Source organism: Rattus norvegicus, chromosome 5, assembly GCF_036323735.1.
Source record: "Rattus norvegicus strain BN/NHsdMcwi chromosome 5, GRCr8, whole genome shotgun sequence".
NCBI classification, from domain to species: Eukaryota; Metazoa; Chordata; class Mammalia; order Rodentia; family Muridae; genus Rattus; species Rattus norvegicus.
In genome coordinates, this window is record NC_086023.1 from 117,141,911 (window position 1) to 117,157,750 (window position 15,840).

The following is a 15,840-nucleotide window of genomic DNA, read 5'->3' on the forward strand; positions in this document are numbered from 1 at the left end:
ATTAAAAAAAAACCCTCCTAACCCAAAGCATTCAGGAAATTCAGGACACAATGGAAAGAACAAACCTAAAAATAATAGAAGAGATTGAAGATTCCCAGCTCATAGGACTAGAAAAATATCTTCAACAAAATCATAGAAGAAAACTTTCCCACCCTACCCCCCAAAAAAGAGAGAGATGGCCATTAATGTACAAGAAGCTTATAGAACATCAAATAGATTAGACCAGAAAAGAAAATCCTCTTATCACATAATAAAACACCAAATGCACAGAAGAAAGAAAGAATATTAAAAGCTCTAAAGGAAAAAGGCCAAATAAAATATAAAGTCAGACCTATCACAATTACACAAGACTTCTCAACAGCAACCCAGAAAGCCAGAAGAGCCTGGACAGAGGTCGTGCAGACCCTAAGAGAATACAAATGCCAGCCCTGACTATGATAACAAGCAAAACTATCAATTATCACAGATGGAGAAAACAAAATATTGCAAGACAAAAATCAAATTTAAAGAATAACTATCTACCAATCCAGTACCACAGAGGATTCTAGATGGAAAACCTCAATACAAAGAGGTTACCTACATCAAAGTAAAAGCAAGAAATTAATCATCTCACAACAAAATCAAAAAGAGTCACATACACATAATTCCACCTACAACACTAAGCATAATAGGAACTAACAAACATCTGTCTTTAATATCTCTCAATATTAGTGGACTCAGTTCTTCAATAAAAAGACATAAGCTAACAGATTGGATACACAGACAGGATCTACCATTTTGCTGCATACAAGAAACACACCTCAATGACAAAGACAGGCACTACCTTAGAGTAAAGGGCTGGAAAAAAGACTTCCAAGCAAATAGTCCCAAGAAATAAGTGGGAGCTGCCATTCAATATCCAATAAAAGAGATATTCTACCAAAAGTTATGAAGTGAGATGGAGAACACTTCAGATACTTCATATTCATCAAAGGAAAAACACACCAAGCAAAAGTCTCAATTCTGAAAATCTACGCACAAATGTGAGTGTACCCACATTCATAAAAGAAACACTACTAAAGCTCAAAACACACATTAAACCCCACACAACAGTAGTAGGAGAATTCAGCACCCTACTCTCACCAATGAATGGGTCACTGAAACAGAAACTAAACAAAGACACAGTGAAACTAAGAGGTTATAAACCAAAAGTACTTAACAGATCTCTACAGAACATTTCACACTAAAACAAGAGAATATACCTTCTTCTCAGCACTTCATGGTACCTTCTCCACAATTGACCATATAATCAGACACAAAATAAGTCTTAATAGATACAAGAAGATTGATATAATTCCATGCATTCTATCAGAACACTGTGGACTAAGGTTAGACTTCAATACAGCAAAAACAACAGAAAACCCACATTCCCATGGAAATTGAACAACTATCTTCAGAATGATAACTTGGTCAGAAAAGAAATAAATTAAAGACTTCTGGGAATTCAGTGAAAATGATGACACAGCATACCCAAACTTGTGGGACATAATGAATGCAGTTCTAAGAGGAAATTTCATAGTGCTAAATGCCCTCATATAGAAATTGGAGAGATCCTATGTTACCAACTCAACAGCACACCTGAAAGCTCTAGAACAAAAATAAGCAATAACACTCAAGAGGAGTAGAAGGCAGGAAAATAGTCAAACTCAGGGTGGAAATAAACCAAATAAAAGCAAAGAGAATGATAAAAGAATCAACAAAACCAAAAGCTGATTCTCTGAAAAAAAATCAGTAATAGATAAACCCATAGCCAAACTAAAGGGCACTGAGATAACATCCAAATTAACTAAATTAGAAATGAAAAGAGAAAATAACAACAGAAACAGAAAATTCAAAAAAATCATCAGATCTTACTACAAAAGCCTATATTCAAAAAACTGGAAAATCTAGTTGAAATTTTCTAGACAAATACTACATACCAAAGTTAAACGAAGAGTAGGTGAACTATCTAAATAGTCCTACATGCCCTAAGGAAATAAAAGAAGACTTTAAAAAACTGCCGATCAAAAAAAAAAAAAAAAAAAAAAACCTAGGGCAAGATGGCTTGAGCACAGCATTCTACAAGACCTTCAGAGAGCTAATACTAACACTCCTCAAACAATTCCATAAAATACAAACAGAAGGAACACTATCTAACTCATTGTACAAAGACACAATTACTCTGATACCTAAACCACACAAAAACCCAACAAAGAAAGAGACCAATTTTCCTTATTAATATGAATGCAAAACGACTCAATAAAAATTCTCACAAACCAAATCCAAGAACACATCAAAACCATCCTTCACCATGATCAACTAGGCTTCTTCTCAGGAATGCAAGTTTTGTTCAATATATAAAAAAAGTCCACTATATAAACAAACTCAAAGAAAAAAAATTGCATGATCATCTAATTAGATGCTAAAAAAAAAGCCCTTGACAAGATATAATACCCTTTCATGTTAAAAGTATTAGATCAGGAATTCAAGGCCCATAACTAAACATAATAAAAGCAATATTAATATTGCAAACCAACAGCCAATATTAAATTGAATAGAGAGATACTTGAAGCAATCCCACAAAAATCAGAGACAAGACAAGGTTACTCACTCTCCCCAAATCTATTCAATACAGTACTTGTAGTTCTAGCTAGGGCAATAAGACAACAAATGGAGATCAAGTGGATACTGACTGGCAAAGAAAGCAAGGTAACACTATTTGCCGATGTTATGTTAGTATACATCAGCGACCCAAAGAATTCTACCAGAGAACATCTACAACTGATAAACAACTTTAGCAAAGTGGCTGGATATAAAATTCACTCAAACAAATTAATAACCTTCCTTTATAGAAATGATAAATGGGCTGAGAAAAACAAGAGGGAAGCAACATCCTTCACATTAGTCACAAATAATATAAAATATCTTGGTGTAACTCTAAAAGTGAAAGATCTGTATGACAAGAACTTCAAGTTTCTCAAGAATGAAATTGAAGGAGACCTCAGAAGACAGAGACATCTCTCACACTCATGGACTGGGGAGATTAACATAGTAAAAATGCCCATCTTACTAGGAGCAATCTACAGATTCATCATAATCCCCATCCAACGCAATTCTTCACAAATATGGAGAGAGCAATTCTCAATTTCTTATGAAAAAAATATGCAGGATAGCAAAAACAATTCTTAACACACAATAAAAACCTTCTGGAGGAATCACCATCCCTGACCTCAAGTTGTACTATGGAGCAATAGTGTTGAAAACCACATGGTATTAATACAGAGACAGACAGGTCAATTAATTGTATAGAACTGAAGATACAGAAACAACCCCACTCACTTATGGACCCTGGATCTTTGACAAAGACACCAAAAATAGGAAATAGAAAAAAAAGAATGCATCTTCAACAAACCATGCAGGTCTAACTGGCAACCTATATATAAAAAAATGAAAATAGATCTATATTTGTCACCTTGCAAAAAGCCCAAGTCCAAGTGGATCAAGGACCTCAACATAAAACGAGATACACAGAATCTAATAGAAGACAAAGTGGGAAAAAGCCTTTGCATGGGTGTGGAGTGTGGGGTGTGGTGGATTTCCTAAACAGAACCCCAATGTCTCAATAGTCTCAATAGTCCCAAATGATATAAAATACCGCGGTGTGACTTTAACCAAGCAAGTGAAAGATCTTATGATAAGAACTTCAAGCCTCTGAAGAAAGAAACTGAAGAAGATCTCAGAAGATAGAAAGATCTTCCATGCTCATGGATTGGCAGGATTAATACAGTAAAAATGGCCATTTTACCAAAAGTGATCTACAGATTCAATGCAATCCCCATCAAAATACCAATCCAATTCTTCAGAGAGTTAGACAGAACTATTTGCATATTCATCTGGAATAACAAAAAACCCGGATTGCTAAAACCATCCTCAATAATATAAGGACTTCCGGGGGAATCACTATCCCTGAACTCAAGCAGTATTACAGATCAATAGTGATAAAAGCTGCATGGTATTGGTACAGAGACAGGCAGATAGACAAATGGAATAGAATTGAAGACCCAGAAATGAACCCACACACCTATGGTCACTTGATTTTTGACAAAGGAGTCAAAACCATCCAATGGAAAAAAGATAGCATTTTCAGCAAATGGTGCTGGTTCAACTGGAGGTCAACATGTAGAAGAATGCAGATCGATCCATGCTTATCATCCTGTACAAAGCTTAAGTCCAAGTGGATCTAGGACCTCCACATCAAACCAGATACACTCAAACTAATAGAAGAAAAAGTGGGGAAGCATCTAGAACACATGGGCACTGGAGAAAATTTCCTGAACAAAACACCAACAGCTTATGCTCTAAGGTCAAGAATCGACAAATGGGATCTCATAAAACTGCAAAGCTTCTGTAAGGCAAAGGACACTGTCGTTAGGACAAAACAGAAAACAACAGATTGGGAAAAGATCTTTACCAATCCTACAACTGTTGAAGGGCTTATATTCAAAATATACAAAGAACTCACAAAGTTAGACTGCATTAAGACAAATAACCTTATTAAAAAATGGGTTTCAGAGCTAAACAAAGAGTTCACAGCTAAGGAATATCGAATGGCTGAGAAGCACCTAATCTTTAGTCATAAGGGAAATGCAAATCAAAACAACCCTGAGATTTCGCCTCATACCAGTCAGAATGGCTAAGATCAAGAACTCGGGTGGCAGCAATGCTGGCTTGGATATGGAGAAAGAGGAACACTCCTCCATTGCTGGTGGGACTGCAAACTGGTACAACCATTCTGGAAATCAGTCTGGAGGTTCCTCAGAAAATTGGATATTGAACTACGTGAGGACCCAGCTATACCTCTCTTGGGCATATACCCAAAAGATGCCCCAACATATAAAAAAGACACGTGCTCCACTATTTTCATAGCAGCCTTATTTATAATAGCCAGAAACTAGAAAGAACTCAGATGCCCTTCAACAGAGGAATGGATACAGAAAATGTGGTACATCTACACAATGGAATATTACTCATCTATCAAAAACAATGACTTCATGAAATTCATAGGCAAATTCATACTATGTTTAGGTATGGGCCTTGAAATCCTGTTCTTTCCAGGACTTTTATCATGAAGGGGTGTTGAATTTTGTCAAATGCTTTCTCAGCATCTAATGAAATGATCATTTGGTTTTGTTCTTTCAGTTTGTTTATATAATGGATTACGTTGATAGTTTTCCGTATATTAAACCATCTCTGCATGCCTAGAATGAAGCCTACTTGATCATGGTGAATGATTGTTTTGATGTGCTCTTGGATTCGGTTTGCCAAAATTTTATTGAGTATTTTTGCGTTGATATTCATAAGGGAAATTGGTCTGAAGTTCTCTTTCTTTGTTGGGTCTTTGTGTGGTTTAGGTATAAGAGTAATTGTGGCTTCATAGAAGGAATTCGGTAGTGATCCATCTGTTTCAATTTTGTGGAATAGTTTGGACAGTATTGGTATGAGGTCTTCTATGAAGGTCTGATAGAATTCTGCACTAAACCCGTCTGGACCTGGGCTCTTTTTCCCAACCATCTTTTAATTGACTCCTAAACATCATCCTAGGAATCTTCCTTGGTTGGCTAGAAGGGAATAGCTATCCTGACAAGGTCGCTTCGGGAGCAGGGTGTGACACTTTTACCTAGAAGTAAAAGTTGCTTCTAGACTTGGCCACAGTAGAATCATATACTAATCACCAGAGTTATGTGTAAGTCACCAGAGTTATGTGTAAGTCACTGGAGTTATGTGTAAGCCAAATTGTCTACCGTTCATTCAACTGAGAGAATTTTTCCTAGAGACCATGGAAATCTTGGTAAAGGTAGTTTCCTTCAGCCACTAAAGTTTGGTAATCTCAAACTAAGACTATTCAATCTCTTTACAAACTGTATTTTCTGAGCTATACAAATATTGGGCATTAATCATAAGCATTTAAACAAAAAAGAATAAAGTATAAAGTAATCAAACTTTATAGTTGATAAACCTGGACTCAGAGTCAGAATATCAATTCATTTTCTACAAATAACAACTATACCAAAAATAACTAGGAAGGTCCAAAACAGCCCAGTATTGCTCCATGTAGAAAGAACCCTGCAAAGATCTTCCATACTGCTTTTGGAAACTGTACTCATCCTTAAAACAACTGCTCAAACGATGTTACCATAAATATAGTTTTAAAAAATTAAGAAGCATACTCTACGAGTATCTTTATCACTAGTCCTGCAGCATAGTACATGTGTAATACTTAAGTCTACTTGTACATCATTAAAGTCACACAAGTAAAATCATTATAGATTTGTCTTTACAAGCTCCTTTCCAGATAATTGCAGTAAGCGATATATTTGAATATACTTGATATATTTGAGTGGTTTTGCTTTATTTTCCTTACCTGTAAGCAAGGATGAGGAAAGTCAGCAGTGTTTCTTCATCGCTTTCCATCCCAACAGTTAATCTTAGTAAGTATAGATGTATGAGAAAAGTTACTATATGTGTTCTGTGTGTTAAGCACACGATTCAGTGTTATGCAAATATTAATTCCCTTAATCATTAAAATTGTCCTCCTTGAAAATACTTTTAACTTTGACTGTCAAATGAGCAAACTAAGACCAAGAAAGGATACATAGACTGCCCAGAATAACAATAACAACAAAAACAAAAACAAAAACAAAGACAAAAAACCTTTTATTTTAGGTTGTGGATGACAGAAACAAAGATCCTTCTGGTTTTTGGTTATCTGAATTTCTGTCATTAACTTTACATCTTTATGGAACATGACTAAAATATATGATAACTCATTTGTGGTAGATATGGATTAGAGAGCCACCTTCAACTGTACAGAGTGCCAGTCAGTTGGTGCCACCTCTTCCTGACTCAAAAGCCATACCGTTTGCCTGGGCAGCCTCCTTGAAGCGAGGAGAAGCTGATTTTTTTGGAGGTTTGAGTGTGCATTTGTACACAGTGCAGAGCTAAAGTAGAATATCTGTTGATTGGTTGATTAGTATTTAAATGGCTTCTTAAAAACTTCTCTTCTACTAAAGAGTCAGTCTAAATTATTATCCTATAAGCATTTATGAATATATGACATAGGCAGCCTTAATAGAAACAAATTAACCCCTCTTCCGTTTGATAGTGTACAGGTCACTGAGAGCTCCAACTCATCTAATGCGTGTCTGCTATGGTTGCCATCATAACAACTGCACCAAATGACTTCCTTTGTCTACACCATAATATTCTAATAGAAATCTAAACCGATAGCGTATTTTCAAACCTAATTATATGCCTCGCATTTCTAAACCAGTCCTGATGAAGTACAATAAATGGTGGTGTGGCAATTAGAAGAGGCTAAAAAATAGCAGCTCAAATTATACTGTTAGTGACAGGAATAGAAGTCTGAACTCTGCCTCTGCCGATGAACAATGACTCCTATTGTGACTATGCCATCAAAAGCCAAGGGGAGGGGCCTTATCCAAACATGCCATTATTTTCAGAAACAAGATTTTTTATATAGAAAAAGCCATGATTCCATTAATTCAGAACACTATAAGAAGCAAAAGCTTTGAGAAAAATCTCAACTAGGCACAAACCTTTCATTTCTCATCATAAGCCACCAACCTAGAAATGTGAGACCTGTACCTGGTGTCTAAATCACTCCCTCCATTACTTTGAAGAATGACTCATGTTTGTTGTAGAATCCTGGAAGATGTCAAATGATACAAGAGAAATACAGTAATTCCAAATCTTACACACAGATCTGACAACCATTCTCAAGTATTTCCATAAAATTGACACCCATGTTAAATATTTGAAGCAATAAAATGATTTCCTTGGATGCATAGTCAAATAATTCAGAATTGCAAATGTCCCAGAAACCATAACATGAAAAGTTATTTATTTTAGAAATGCTGAATTCTTTTTCTACATTGCCATGGCAAGGTACTAAAGATTGGGTGGCTTTAACCCAGGAATCTATTTTCTTATCCTGGAGACTGTAACTTTTAGACCAGACTTGGTTTCTCCTGAGTCCCATTCCTTTGATGTATGAGAAGCTATCTTCTTTCTCTACCTTCAAATCATCTTTCATATGCATATACCTGTAGTTTAATATTCTCTTCTCTTTTAAAACTAAAATTATGTATATGTTTTCCTACATGTCTGGATGTACAGCCGGTGTATGGTCTTCAAAGGCAAGAGGGTGACCCCTGGAACTGGAGTCACAGGCAGTCGTGAGCATCTACCAGAGCACTAAACAAAGCAGAAGGTCTCAAGTGCCTTCAATAACTGAGCATGTCTCTAGACTCACATCTTCTTTTTTAATATGGAAACCTACTTCATTGACTCAACACCTAGCATAATTACATTATTTCTAGTTCAGCATTTATTTAGATATCATGCTTCTAAATAGAATCATAACCTGAGTTTAAAATTTCAACATATCAGTCAGAATAAAATTCAAACTGGATCTACTCTGCTATGTATAGCAACACAAGTGTGTGTGTGTGTGTGTGTGTGTGTGTGTGTGTGTGTGTGTGTGTGTGTGTGTATGGTAACATAAATACCTTATATATTCCAAAGTATTTCTACATTCAGTTGGGTCAACTTTTTAAACCTCTTGATCATAAGGTCTTTCATTTACCAATATAAGTGTTTGCAAAAATGTATCATTTAATAACTAATTAAATAATTTAGTACTTTGGGGAAATACACCAATGTTCACCTTATACCACATACCAAAATTAGATCAAAATCAAAATTAATAAATGGAAGGAAGAACATTGGAAGTAAAAAGAACAAAATGGGGATATTAAAGGAAAAATAGGAAAGTGGAGTTTTTTCTATCTTACCTATAAATAGGGCAGCTATTTTGCCTTTAATTTAGTCATTCATTTAATAAACATTCCTTCACCAGCTATCACAAGCTAAATTTTATGCTAAGTTCAGCATGGCAGACTTTTTTTTTTGCACTTAAACACAACAGGAGCTCCTCAGATTGCTATAATGTAAATACAAATTCCCAACTCTAGTGTACTACTCTGTGTTGTCTGTCCCCATCTACGTGCACCAACATTACAAGCTGTGTGCAGTAAATAGGTCCCCACATATGTTATCTTCAAAGCACTCTTGTACATCAGATCCTATTAGAAGTGCACAAAGAGGCTGGCTGTTAAGGAGCCCTAAGGGAACCCTGTGTAAGAACCATCATTACACAAAGGGATGACTGCCGCCTTGATTCCAATGCTGTACCTGTGTCCTGGCTTGCACGTTATGCCTGAGCGCTCATCTGTGCTCACATTGTCTGTCCTGATGCCTGGGACTGCAAACCCCTGGAGGTTGGTGTACCACATCTGTTCCGTTCATTGTGACCAGTGTGGTAATGAAACACTCATAAAGAGATTCAAGTAAGTGCTTTTAGAAGATAATGATGCAGAAAAGGAGCTCAGCAGGCAGGATCTGTGGGGCCATTGAGGATATGCCCTGTGTGTGCCTCCTGCCTCTGATCAGTCGGATCCTATATCATCACACATCAGGTGTTGCACATGCAGGGAACAGGACCCACTGTCTTTTGGACCCATTTGTGTTCCCAGCCAGAGAGAAGAGAAATTATTTGATGGATAATATAAAATGGCAAGAGAGTTGGAGACTTCATGGGACACTTCAAGCAATTGAGTCTGGACAGTGTTTAGGTTTTCCCCACTTACTGTCTTGAAGAAGGTGAAATTTTTCTGAGTGCTTACAAATAGGACAGAGTTTTCTCCAATAGGCACTAACTGTTTCAGTAGCTTATAGTGTCCCAGCATACTTTTAGAATCCAGCTATATTCCACAAAATAGTGAAAATTACTACTGTTGTCTTAGGGCATAAATACATTAGACAAATCTTGTTTTTCTAATAAAAACAGTAAACAAGTGATGTAATCCCTGTGTCACTGTCAACTATTGCTGATTTCAAACAAAATATCTTGAACACACCAAAGTGTTCTTAATTTAATGTTCATAAATGTTGGCATTACCTCATAATTATACTAATACTGTTGACTTTCCCCAAAAGGAAATACATATTTAATAGGATTAAGTCAATTGAATTATTTGACAATTTTCATTTAGCAGTAGCTTTCCATTTTTACTTCTAACTTTCTAAAATTACTAAAATCATATATATTCCACTGTTTCCCTTAAATATCATATACCAAATCATTCAGTTATTGGTCTTGTCCACCTTCTTGTCAGATAAGAGAAACTTTCCCCTCTGTCTCTATGGATGGTGTTTTGGAGAGAGTATGATTGCCTTGACTCTATTTTGCATTTATAAATTTTATCAAAAATTTACTCTACCCAGTCAATATTTATCAATACATTTTAACATCTTGATGTTAATTTTTGATATTTATCAGTCAGGCTAATTCCTCCAAAAATGATTGACGTTCATCATTTTTTACATTTTAATTTCATGTTTTTTTTATTAGCCCCTTATTTAATGAAGTGAAAATTTAGCCATTGTTAACTTATTGTTTCATTAATCTAGGATGATATCCTCTGGAGTGTGTGTGTGAGTGTGTGTGTGTGTGTGTGTGTGTGTGTGTGTGAGAGAGAGAGAGAGAGAGAGAGAGAGAGAGAGATGGAGAAGGAGAGAGAGGGTGAGAGTTAAAGATATTGGATTACAAGAGACTAGAATAATCATGTTCATTTGGCTCTACTCTGAAAAGGCTGAGAGGAATGTGTGGCCCTACTTATGGAATTGCATGTTCAGATTTTAAATGCAAACTAATGAATCAAGGGGGCATTGACAAAGGGGGTTAGAGAGATGGCTCAGCGGTTAGAGCACTGACTGCTCTTCCAGAGGTCCTGAGTTCAATTCCCAGTACCCACATGGTGGCTCACAACCATCTGTAATGGGATCTGATGCCCTCTTCTGGTATGTCCGAAAACAGTGACAGTGTACTCACATTCATAAAAATAAATAGATTTTTTTTTTAAGTTGACAAGGGGTTCATTTTCCTAATTAAATTTTTGGATTTTGTTCATGTGACATGAACTAGATAGACTCACCTGGAAAGAGGGAATCTCAGCTAAGGACTTCCGTCTATTAGACTGGCCTATGGAGATGTCTGCTGGACATTTTCTTAATGAATGATGTGGGCTTTAACATCCTGACATGGAAGGAGTTGGAAATGGGTGTGATCATGGTGCACGATGTGAATTTCCCAAAGAATCAATAAAAATACTGTGGCAAAGGGAGGGGGAAACAGGCTGAGAAAGCCATGAAGCACAGACATGATTTTTCATGGCCTCTGCTTTGGTTCTATCTCCAGGTTTCTGCTTAAAGAGCCTTCCTTGATGCCCCTTATTGATAAAGTATAAATCGCAAAATGAAATAAAATTTTCCCATAATTCACCTATGGTCAGTATTTTATCACAGTAATAAAGCAGAAAACTAGAATATACATTTTTCCCCAATTTCAGACTCTTACTGAATAGCCCTGGTTGGCTTGGAACTTTCTACATAGACCAGGATGGTCTCAAAAATCACCAAAACCTGCCTTTCATGGCCTCTCAAATGCTTTATTCAAAGGTGTGTGTCATCATACCTGGTCTAAATCACAATCTTATTAAGATTTTGAAAGAAAAGAAACAGGGCAACCTCAGGAGGTAGGAGTTGGGGGAAACCCTCCTAAAATGTACCATAGACCTGGAAGGTGAAAGACTCTCAGAAGTCATAGGGAGGGACCTTAGATGAAATGCCCAACAGTGGGGAGAGGGAACTTGTAGAGTTCCCGTAGTAGAAAGACAGGGCATCAACTTGAGGAATGAGGTTGCCATCCCATAGTCAAAAACTCTGACCCAGAATTGTTCTTGTCTAAAAGAATTCTGGGTGTAATCATGGAGAAGAGACTGAGAAATGAGGTCCAGTGATCAGTCCAACTTGGAATCCATCTCAAGTGGAGGCTCCAAGGCCTGACACTATTACTGATGCTATGGTGTGCTTACAGAGAGGAGCTTAGCATGACTGACCTCTGAGAGGCCCAACAAGAACTGATGCTGTAATTACACCCAACCAATGGACAGACAGAAGCTAGGGACCCTGATGGTTGAATTATGGAAAGGTTAAAAAAGCTGAGGAAGAGGGAAACCCCATAGGAAGAACAGTAATCTCAACTAAACTGGACTGCCAATGTCTCTCAGACACTAAGTTACCAACCAGACAGCATACACTACCTGATATGAGGTCCCTGACACATATACAGCAAAGGACTCCCTGGTCTGGCCTCAGTGAGAGAAGTGCCTAACCCTAGAGAGACTTGAGGCTCCATGGAGTGGGGAGGCTTGGAGGTAATAGGGAACATCCTCTTGGAGAAAGGAGGAGGAGGAATGGGATGAGGAGCTAATGGAGGGTATACTAGGAAGGGAATAACAGCTGGACTGTAAGATAAGATTAAAGATAATTAATAAGCAAAGAAAAATAAGTAAAGATTTTTATTATTATGAATTATTTCTGTTTCTTCATATAAATATGTTGGAGTTGATTAAATAGAGAATTTGAGTATGGAATTTCTTCAGTCCATAAGTACAGGAATTTTGGAGAATAAAGAGGAATTCAGCAAAAGCATGGAAAGAGTACTGATAAATGCAACAGCTGGTATTAGTCACTATTAAACCATACCTGTCCTTTCCTGCTTATCCCCAAAATCTTATGTTACCACTAATAATATAAAATACAGTCATAATCATCAGTCTTTTTGAAATGTCAGCACATTAAATGGTCAATGTCTCTTTAAAATATCAAGAACATCTTAATTGTAGGTTTCTGTAAAGTCCAATTATAAATTATATACTGTCTTATTCCAAGAAGAACCAGAGATGACCACTTCATGACCACCTCAACTCTGTGACCTCTACTATGACTGAGGATGAATTTTCACCAATGAAATCCTGGTCTCTCTACAGTGACTCCTCCCCTGTCAAATAATGCCACACATCAACTTTTCTACATGACCCATTCATGACTTCAAAACCAGTTCTATGTGAGAGATGTTTACATGTTTCCAAGTTCAACTCACCCTTGCACTCCCTTACACACACACACACACACACACACACACACACACACACACACACACACACACGGACCACAGCTTCTGTGTACTGATCCTGAGAAAATATTTCCCAGAAGGTTTTATTTTAATGGTGTCAGTCTCTAGTTTGCCAATGCTATTATTGTTTTTACAAATCCAACCAAGATCTTATTCTTTTCTCCACCTAAAGACTCTTATCCCTGCTTTCAGGGATGTCTGTCTGATTGAAATGGCATTTTGACTTACTTTATTTCCTTCTCCATTTTAATTTCAAATATGTCTTATATAGCTACAACAAATGCCATCTCCATCAGGCCAATTGAAAGGCAAAGACTGTGCCACAAGCAGCTTCGCTGAACTGCTACATTTAATTTTGAGAAATGTCCCGTGAAGATTCCTGTAATTGTGAATACATTGCTTGACAAAGAAAAGAAGGTGATATCATACTTGAACTCCATTCCACCCACAAAAGGCTCCTATATACATTTTGGAAGAAGTAATTGACTATGGCTGTTTCCAACAGGCTAAGAAGCCTGATGTTCAGTGTGTCACGTTGCTGGTGAGAGCTTACTAGACTACAAGGGAGAGGGTAATATGGAGACTGCTTTCCTTTACCTTTCTTGCTCTTTGCTCTTTTCTCTTTTCTGCTGTCTCCACTGCAAACAAATTCGCATGAGCTTCTCACATGAGGTTTTAAACAGATGACAGCTCTGTGGTCCTGGGGGCCTTCACCACAACTGTTTCACACTACCTGGTCTCTGCTGCCTGTGGAGAAAACTCCCAGCAAAACAGTGCCTTTCAAGTGGCAAAATCTGCAAGAAAAGTGGGGCTACTGTTGGTTCAGGGTCCAAAATAAAGTCCTTATGCTGGGCATCAGGAGGCAGAAACAGGTGGATCTCTGTAAGTTCACATTCAGCCTGGTCTACATAGAGAGTTTCAGGCTGGCTAAAGCTATATACTGAAATCCTGTTTCAGAAACAAACAAACCAGCAGCAAATAGTTACAGACAAACCAATGGGAAATAGTACCCTTAATCAAATGACAACAATAGGTAGAAAGATTAGTAAAATTGTAAAAGTTTGATCTTTCTGCATACATGTGTATTCATGTGTGTATGTGTGTATTATGTTTATAGAAATCTCCACAGTTTTCTATACTATGCATATTACTAAACTCATGTACCCCCAAATGCACATGCTTGATTTGTCATACATAACATTGATGGGAAAGCCTAATGAAGTCATTCTAGAACACCTCTAGGTAATTTTTCTGTTGCATTTTCCCAAGGAAAGTGTAGACTGTTTCACAATTACCCCTGTGGAAGAAGGGAATGGGAGTTGGACAGCATGCTAGGCAGCAGAGACCAGGTAGTGTGAAACAGTTGTGAAGGCCCCCAGGACCATGTGAGAAGCTCATGCGAATTATAGCACTAGCCCTTATAATAAGCAATTTTAAAAATATATAAAACTCAAATGTAATAATAATAATAATAATAGCATCACTTTCAGACATAATCTATATAAGTTTCTTATCCTCCATTGCTGGTGAATTTATTTTAAGACATGACCCAGGGGTCTATTATGTCTTTACCACTTTCAGTATGTGGCTTCCATAAATCCCTGTGTTTGTTCCCCATAAGACGGTAAAAGGAAGGAAGGATGTGGGGGATCATGAATGATGAGAAAGGGTGAGGCTGAGAAAATGGTCACATTACATCCGCTCACATTCAGCCTGGCTAGAAACCCATCAAAGATACATACTTAGAAGCAGATGAGCCTAGGAAATGTAGCCTGTCTCAGGCCCATAAAGAAGAATAAATGGGTTTGATGAAAGATACTGTGGGCATATCATAATTCCCACTCTGTTTCATGTGACAGATGGCTATTCACATAGGCATGGGGCTCCCTTAGTGACCTAAAGTTTGGAGAAAGATAAAGAAGCTAAACAACCGGTTATACCTGTAATAAAATAACAAATATTATGCAGTACAACTTAAGGAATAAATTGTGACACTGACCAGACATACCTCTGATGAGTATTAATGACACAGATTTTAAGCTAAGAACTAAATGATATAAGAAAATAAAACCAGAGATTTACCAAGCTGTTTGTGTATGTGTGAGAAAGAAAATGGGTATGGGTGTGTGTGTGGGTGTGTGTGTATGTGTGTGTGTGTGTGTGTGTGTGTGTGTGTATACCTGGCCTTATGTGTGTTCACTCCCATCCATGATATATTTAAAGAAAGAATTTCATAGTATAGAAATAACATCAATTAAGGCCCTACCATTTATTCAATTGCTCCCTTAGCACTTTGAGGGCTTACTGTACGACAGACATTCTGTGGGTCTCCCTGGAAAATTCCAGGGTGAATTACACAGTTCTCCTGTCCATCTCACTAAAGAACTTAGTTGGATGCATTAAGGACTCCTCACAAATAACCTCTATATTTGGAATAACTTTAAGTACTGAAGGAAGATGAACTTTATGCCCCCTAGCAGTTTTCCTTCATCTACCTACTAACCACATTATTGACCCACAGTGACAATATCAGTATTGCCCTCTCTTACTGCTGAGCTTGAGTTCAAGCTGCTGCTCAGCCGGCTGACCATTCGGTTGTATGTGCTGTACTCACGGACCACTTTTAAAAAGCAATACGAGATTGGCATGTGTGGTCCTGGATGACTGCAGTGCAACCTTCTGACTCTGCACACGCTGCTCAGTTC